General features: G+C 46.4%; 1 pseudogene; it reads right to left on the bottom strand.

The window, feature by feature from the left end:
• Window positions 1–2,038: 2,038 nt before the first annotated feature.
• The window catches only part of LOC121581167, a 34,701-nt pseudogene continuing 27,886 nt past the window's right edge, over window positions 2,039–8,853 (bottom strand).

Below are 8,853 nucleotides of genomic sequence, written 5' to 3'. Positions count from 1 at the left end.
TGTAAATGTTAATGTGTCATATTCATGCAGATTTACAGTGATCTTTACATTACAAAATTAGTTGTCTTAGTGTTACCCAGTGACTCCACGTCTTTGAGAGGGTCTACTCCAGGAGACAGGATGAAGAATACAGACGAGGCAGGTCCACTCTCTCTGAAGGACTTAGCAAACTCTGTCTTCCTCCCCTCTGTATACTTCACCCCCAACTTCTCCTCCACAAAGTTCCTACAGACAGAAAGAGAGTGCGCGAGAGCGAGGGGAGGGTATGTGGAGGGAGATTGATCGTCATTATAATTTGCCAGAGACATATAAAAGATGGGGATGGAGGGAGAGAAGAGGAGAGGGAGAGAAGAGGAGAGGGAGAGAAGACTGAGACTGTGGGAGGAGAGATTGATGGAGAGGTCCAATGTCACCCCTGTGAGTAACCTACATAATTGCCGGGTTTCAAAGACCATGATGCTTCATTCATAAACATTTTCTATTTGTTTTACAACCTTATTTGAGATTTAGATATTAGAAACAGTCATGTTGTATGGTGTCAAAGCCCCGCATCCCTAGAGTAACAACACATTTATAGTGTGGTTAATGATGACATCTGGGTTGTGTTCAACTGCCCCCCCCATCTCTTTCTCTCTTTCAGTTCTTCTCCCCCATAGCATCAAGCATCAGCTCGAAGTCGTTCTTCCGTTCTCAGTCTCAGGAGTCCAACAGCGCCAAGATATCCTGCCTTATCAGAACCCTCAGCAACGGAGAGAGGGAGAGGGGGATGGAGGGAGGGATAGACAGGGGGATAGGTGGGTTCCAGTCCATGATTAGGGGCTTCTCAAGCAGTCTTGGGGAGGCGGATGGGGATGGAGGGATAGAGGTAACCTGGGGGGAGAGAGAGAAGGAGAGGGGGACGGAGGGAGGGATAGAAGGGGGTCGGCTGGAGCTAGGGGAAGGGGGGGAGGCTACAAATCATGCTAAAGGGGTTCCAGGGTGGGATTGGAGAGGTAGATGGGGAGACAGAGAGGGAGGAGAGGGGATGGGGGGAGACTGGGAGACAAGAGGGATGGAGGGAGGTAACGAAGGAGGAGAGGGTGGTGGAGGGGGGGAGTGTGGAGGGAGGGAGGATGCAGTCAATGTTTAGGGAGCTGAGTGGGGGGAGTATGGTTGGGTTTGGGGATATGCTCTCTCTGGATGATATTGGGGGATAGAGAGGATAGGGGACATGGATATGAATATGAACATGGGGGTGGTAGGGGTCAGGGGTGACATGGCTAATGTTGGGGTCATAAGTCATAAGGTCAGGAGTGAGTTAGGGGTCAGAGGTCAGGGGGTGAGGTCGGGGGTACAGGTGAGCATGCGGACAACATCCAATCAGAACTCTTCTAAGACCTGCAGCGTACGACAGGGAACCAAAATCAATATGGCCGCCACCGCCGCGACGCTGGACATGAACATGATGGACCTGGGCTGGTCTGACGACGACAGTGACTAGGAGAACACACAAACACTATTTTGTTTCTGTTATGTCATTTTCTTTTTAATTGAAGCCAAACGTATACACGCCCCTGTGTGTGAGGACTGTAGGGGATAATAGTGAAGAATTATGAGCAGTGTTGATTTCCTCCTGCTAACTGTCATGTTGATTCTGGGCCCGGTTTCCCAAAAGCATCCTAAGGCTAAGTTCATCCATAAAGTTCTAACAATGAACTTAGCCTTAGGATGCTTTTGGGAAACCGGGCCCTAGTCTATTGAAGCTTTTAAAGTGACATGTAACTGATGTGCCATATTAACAAGTGTTACATAGACCATAGAGCACTTGAACACCACTCCTTTTTAGATGCTAGGACTAGGTAAAGGGTACCATCCAATGTTTTCTGCTTTTAGATTTGTACACTTGTTAGACGATACAGTTGATTTGTTCAAAATAATAAGCTTTGAAGTAATGGGTTCTTACTGTGATCAAATGTGTGAAACTATTTTGCAGCTTGTACTGTATTGTTTTTCAATAAATTCAGAAAAATACAGATATATTCATACTAATTCATATGAAAAAACTTAATATAGCTTTATACATTTTCATATAGCTTTCAGGTGCTAAAACAGTACTATACAAATTCCTTTTATATTTCAATAGCAGCATGAAACCTGGTTTGAGGGATATGTAGTAAAACATGCGTATTTTACATAAAATAACTTTTCTCTCACTTAGCAACATAATGCAGAAAATACACACCCTACGAATAACTAAAGAAAAAACTACCTTGACTCTTTCCAACCTCAAAAAAGCCCTTTTTAACCAACAGTCTTGTAGAGCATCAGGCCCCTCATCCTTCTCCACCTTCACCTCATTTCTCTCACAAGCAGAGTTCCTACCCTGACAGCTCACACACTGAGCAGCAGTGCCACCCCAGCCAGTACCCACTTGGCTGGTCTCTCTCTGGTCTTGAGGCTGAAGGTCCAGACATAAGTGGTTCCTCTCAGCTTGGTCTTGTACAGGGGACACTCATAGATGTTACGCGTCTCCTGTCTGTCGTTAGGTACGGCTCGGACTGAGATGACTGGCATGGAGGGGGTTAACTCCTTCAGACGAGCCTCAGTGATCACCCCACCCTGAGTGTCCCATCTTGCACCTATGGGACAAAGAGGGAAAAATGAAGATAAATGAACTAGGATGTATGTGTTCATGAGAAGGAGAGGAGTGTATACCTTCCATGTACAGTCCGTATACGTATGCTCCCTCTCTGGCAGGCTGGTTGAACTCTTCCTTAAATTTCTTAGTCACATCCACAGTCAGGTTCATCTTATCTAACGGCCACTCATTCTTACGAGCCAGAGACTGCATCACCGCTGGAGGGAGAGAGGGTAGTTGAGCAAATAATTCCACTGAACAGAGAATACCAAGAGGCAACTGACAGTTACAACATAAGTTGGTTGGGTATGTTGTTTGTAAGTGTGTAGGGGGATGTGCGTGTATGCAAATCTGACCATAACTCTATCCTCCTGATTCCTGCTTATAAGCAAAAACTAAAGCAGGAAGCACCAGTGACTCGGTTAATAAAAAAGTGGTCAGATGACGCAGATGCTAAGCTACAGGACTGTTTTGCTAGCACAGACTGGAACATGTTCCGGGATTCTTCAGACCGCATTGAGGAGTACACCACATCAGTCACTGGCTTCATCAATAAGTTCATCGATGATGTCGTCCCCACAGTGACCGTACGTACATACCCCAACCAGAAGCCATGGATTACAGGAAACATCCGCACTGAGCTAAAGGGTAGAGCTGCCGCTTTCAAGGAACGGGACTCTAACCCGGACGCTTATAAGAAATCCCGCTATGACCTCCGACGAACCATCAAACAGGCAAAGAGTCAATACAGGTCTAAGATTGAATCATACTACACTGGCTCTGACGCTCGTCGGATGTGGCAGGGCTTGAAAACTATTACAGACTACAAAGGGAAGCACAGCCGCGAGCTGCCCAGTGACACAAGCCTACCAGACGAGCTAAACCACTTCTATGCTCGCTTCGAGGCAAGCAAAACTGAAGCATGCATGAGAGCACCAGCTGTTCCGGATGACTATGTGATCACGCTCTCCGTAGCCGATGTGAGTAAGACTTTTAAGCAGGTCAACATTCACAAGGCCGCAGGGCCAGACGGATTACCAGGACGTGTACTCCGAGCATGTGCTGACCAACTGGCAAGTGTCTTCACTGACATTTTCAACATGTCCCTGACTGAGTCTGTAAACCCAACATGTTTCAAGCAGACCACCATAGTCCCCGTGCCCAAGGACTCTAAGATAACCTGCCTAAATGACTACTGACCCGTAGCACTGACGTCTGTAGCCATGAAGTGCTTTGAAAGGCTGGTCATGGCTCACATCAACAGCATTATCCCAGAAACCCTAGACCCACTCCAATGTGCATACCGCCCCAACAGATCCACAGATGATGCAATCTCTATCGCACTCCACACTGCCCTTTCCCACCTGGACAAGAGGAACACCTACGTGAGAATGCTATTCATTGACTACAGCTCAGCATTCAACACCATAGTGCCCTCTAAGCTCATCACTAAGCTAAGGATCCTGGGACTAAACATCTCCCTCTGCAACTGGATCCTGGACTTCCTGACGGGCCGCCCCCAGGTGGTAAGGGTAGGTAACAACACAACATCTGCCACACTGATCCTCAACACGGGGGCCCCTCAGGGGTGCGTGCTCAGTCCCCTCCTGTACTCTCTGTTCACCCATGACTGCATGGCCAGGCACGACTCCAACACCATCATCAAGTTTGCCGATGACACAACAGTGGTAGGCCTGATCACCGACAATGATGAGACAGCCTATAGGGAGGAGGTCAGAGATCTGGCCGTGTGGTGCCAGGACAACAACCTCTCCCTCAACGTGACCAAGACATAGGAGATGATTGTGGACTACAGGAAAAAAAAGAGGACTGAGCACGCCCCCATTCTCATCGACAGGGCTGGAGTGGAACAGGTTGAGAGCTTCAAGTTCCTTGGTGTCCACATCACCAACGAACTATCATGGTCCAAACACACCAAGACAGTCGTGAAGAGGGCACGACAAAGCCTATTCCCCCTCAGGAGACTAAAAAGATTTGGCATGGGTCCTCAGATCCTCAAAAAATTCTACAGCTGCACCATCGAGAGCATCCTGACTGGTTGCATCACCGCCTGGTATGGCAACTGCTTGGCCTCCGACCGCAAGGCACTACAGAGGGTAGTGCGTACGGCCCAGTACATCACTGGGGCAAAGCTTCCTGCCATCCAGGACCTCTATACCAGGCGGTGTCAGAGGAAGGCCCTCAAAATTGTCAAAGACTCCAGCCACCCTAGTCATAGACTGTTCTCTCTGCTACCGCACGGCAAGCGGTACCGGAGTGCCAAGTCTAGGTCCAAAACACTTCTCAACAGCTTCTACCCCCAAGCCATAAGACTCCTGAACAGCTAATCATGGCTACCCGGACTATTTGCACTGCCCCCCCACCCCATCCTTTTTACGCTGCTGCTACTCTGTTAAGTATTTATGCATAGTCACTTTAACTCTACCCACATGTACATATTACCTCAACTACCTCAACTAGCCGGTGCCCCCGCACATTGACTCTGCAACGGTACCCCCCTGTATATATAGCCTCCCTACTGTCACTTTATTTGACTTCTGCTCTTTTTTTTTCTCAACACTTTTTTTGTTGTTGTTTTATTCTTGTTTTATTTTTACTTCTTACTGTTGGTTAAGGGCTGTAAGTAAGCATTTCACTGTAATGTCTGCACCTGTTGTATTTGGCGCATGTGACCAATAAAATTTGATATGATTTGATTTGATGTTACCTGTTAAGAAGGACTGTGGGTTAAAGAGTCCAGACAGCCAGACGACGGTGGGCAGAGCCAGGTCCTGTGTCCAGCTGTCCAGCTCTCTACAGCGCAGCAACACGTCATTATACCTGGTAAACACACACACACATAGCAACACATCATCTTAAGTACACGTTGGGACAGTGGGAGAGTACACACAGTGACTCACCACTGGGCCAGGCTGTAAGTGGAGGGGTAGGCCAGTTTGGTCCAGGTGTCTGGGACGTTATCAAAGAACAGAGCTGACTGGATCTGCTCCATCTCTGAGGAGATAGCCAGCTCACCCTGGAAGGAGAAAAAAACATCACTGTTATGAGAGACAACTACCAATTCACCCTTATGTCATCTATCAGTCCTAGTCTAATTTCCCAGCTGACCCCTAGCCCCTAACCCACCTTCAGCCCCAGGTCCAGCTCCTTGAGTGAGCGTCGTATCTCGTAGATGTCTGACATGTTGTACTCTTCTGGAAGCTTCTCCAACACCTCGTCTAGGATGGTCTTCACCTGCAGGGAGGATGAGGGATGAGTGTGTGTGGGTCCGCTGTATGTGTGTGTCTGCTATGAGTGTGTCTGTTATGAATATGCCTGGTGTGTGTGTGTGTGTGTGTGTCTCTGACACACACCTTCTCCTCTACGGTCTGTGAAGCCCCCTCTCCCATCACAGAATCAGGTGACTGCAGCTCCAGCAGTGTGTGGAAGAGGTTATCAGAGGTCACCGTCAGAAACTCTATCTCTGCGTTGGGGTGTAGTCCATAATGCACCGGGCTCTCGTGGGGCAGCATCTCATCTACGTAACCATGGTAACCCTGGTAGTCCAGGTTGGAGGGAACCACAAAGCCCGGAGCCAGAGCCAACTTCCTGTCAAACTGGTGGGAAACAGGATGGAAAGGGTGTAGGTTTATTTTTAACACTACCATCACAATCGTAACACACACACACACACACCTGGTTGGGCTGCATATATTCCTCCAGGTAGGTTCTACAGAGTCTTCTGTCCCAGTCGTCTGTGATGTGACCTCCATACATGATCTCTCCAAACAGATAGCGCAAGTCCTCCCACGGCACCTAAACATGCGCAAGCACACACACGCACACACAAAATACATGAACAATGACTCATCATCATCATCAATATAAACATCATCAATCATCAATACAGTTATGATCATCACCATCCTGATCACTATACCACGGTAAACAGTGACCTGTGAGTTGGCCTCCAGGTAGTTGTAGAGCACGTTGACAGAGATGGTGAGGTCTCCAGTGTTAAAGGGGTATTTCCTGTTCCAACCCTGAGGACCGAACTTACGCCTCTCAGCCACACAGGCATGAAAATAACACAGAGAGAGCAGGATGGTCTTAAACTCCTGCTCTCTACTGCACTGATCCAATATGTCCTACAGAGAGATAGACAGAGAGAGAGAGAGCGAGGTGGTTGTGGAAGGAGTTTGTGAGATATTGATAATATACAGTTGAAGTCAGAAGTTTACATACACTTAGGTTGGAGACATTAAAACTAGTTTTTCAACCACTCCCATTTCCTTTTAACAAACTATAGTTTTGGCAAGTCGGTTAGGACTTCTAATATGTGCATGACACAAGTAATTTTTCCAACAATTGTTTACAGACAGATTATTTCACTTATAATTCACTGTATCACAATTCCAGTGGGTCAGAAGTTTACATATACTAAGTTGACTGTGCCTTTAAACAGCTTAGAAAATTCCAGAAAATGAAGTCATGGCTTTAGAAGCTTCTGATAGGCTAATTGTCATCATTTGAGTCAATTGGAGGTGTACCTGTTGATGTATTTCAAGGCCTACCTTCAAACTCAGTGCCTCTTTGCTTGACATCGTGGGAAAATCAAAGGAAATCAGCCAAGACCTCAGAATAAAAATTATAGACCTCCACAAGCCTGGTTCATCCTTGGGAGCAATTTCAAATGCCTAAAGGTGCCACGTTCATCTGTACAAACAATAGTACGCAAGTATAAACACCATGGGACCACGCAGCTGTCATACCGCTCAGGAAGAAGACGCGTTTTGTCTCCTAGAGATGAATGTACTTTGGTGCGAAAAGTGCAAATCAATCCCAGAACAACAGCAAAGGACCTTGTGAAGATGCTGGAGGAAACAGGTACAAAAGTATCTATATCCACAGTAAAACGAGTCCTATATCGACATAACCTTAAAGGCCGCGCAGCAAGGAAGAAGCCACTGCTCCAAAACCGCCATAAAAAACCCAGACTATGGTTTGCAACTGCACATGGGGACAAAGATTGTACTTTTTGAGAAATGTCCTCTGGTCTGATGAAACAAAAATAGAACTGTTTGGCCATAATGACCATCGTTATGTTTGGAGGAAAAAGGGGGGACCTTGCAAGCCGAAGAACACCATCCCAAAAGTGAAGCACGGAGGTGGCAGCATCATGCTGTGGGGGTGCTTTGCTGCAGGAGGGACTGGTGCACTTCACAAAATAGATGGCATCATGAGGAAGGAAAATTATGTGGATATATTGAAGCAACATCTCAAGACATCAGTCAGGAAGTTAAAGTTTGGTCACAAATGAGTCTTCCAAATGGACAATGACCCCAAGCGTACTTACAAAGTTGTGGCAAAATGGCTTAAGGACAACAAAGTCAAGGTATTGGAGTGGCCATCACAAAGCCCTGACATCAATCCTATAGAAAATGTGTGGGCAGAACTGAAAAAGCGTGTGCGAGCAAGGAGGCCTACAAACCTGACTCAGTTACACCAGCTCTGTCAGGAGGAATGGGCCAAAATTCACCCAACTTATTGTGGGAAGCATGTGGAAGGCTACCCGAAATGTTTGACCCAAATTAAACAATTTAAAGGCAATGCTACCAAATACTAATTGAGTGTATGTAAACTTCTGACCCACTGGGAATGTGATGAAAGAAATAAAAGCTGAAATAAATCATTCTCTCTACAATTATTCTGACATTCTTAAAATAAAGTGGTGATCCTAACTGACCTAAAACAGGGAATTCGTACTAGGATTAAATGTCAGGAATTGTGAAAAACTTAGTTTAAATGTATTTGGCTAAGGTGTATGTAAACTTCCGACTTCAACTGTATTAGGACAGCAGTGTAACACTCTGGCTCCAGGGACTCTGATTGTTGAGCCAGGGTTGTTATTTTTATTTAGGGTGTCTTTTGTTTTGGTGTTGTATTTCTAGGTTTGCCTTTCTGTTGGTTGTATTTCTAGGTTTGGTCTATGACTCCCAATCGGAGGTAACGAGTGTCAGCTGTCGGCTCGTTATCTCTGATTGGGAGCCATATTTATTCTGTATGTTTTCCTGTGGGGTTTGTGGGTTTTTGTTTCCTTGAAGCTGTTTGTCTGTATTCAGTATTGGAACTTCACGTGTCGTCATTTGTTGTTTTCTCGTGTTGCACTTTAATTAAATAAAGTCATCATGTTTATCGGTACACGCGCTGCGCGTTGGTCTCATCCTTCAGACGAT

Source organism: Coregonus clupeaformis, chromosome 14, assembly GCF_020615455.1.
Source record: "Coregonus clupeaformis isolate EN_2021a chromosome 14, ASM2061545v1, whole genome shotgun sequence".
Classification (NCBI taxonomy): Eukaryota; Metazoa; Chordata; class Actinopteri; order Salmoniformes; family Salmonidae; genus Coregonus; species Coregonus clupeaformis.
This window is presented reverse-complemented; position numbering and strand designations above follow the sequence as displayed.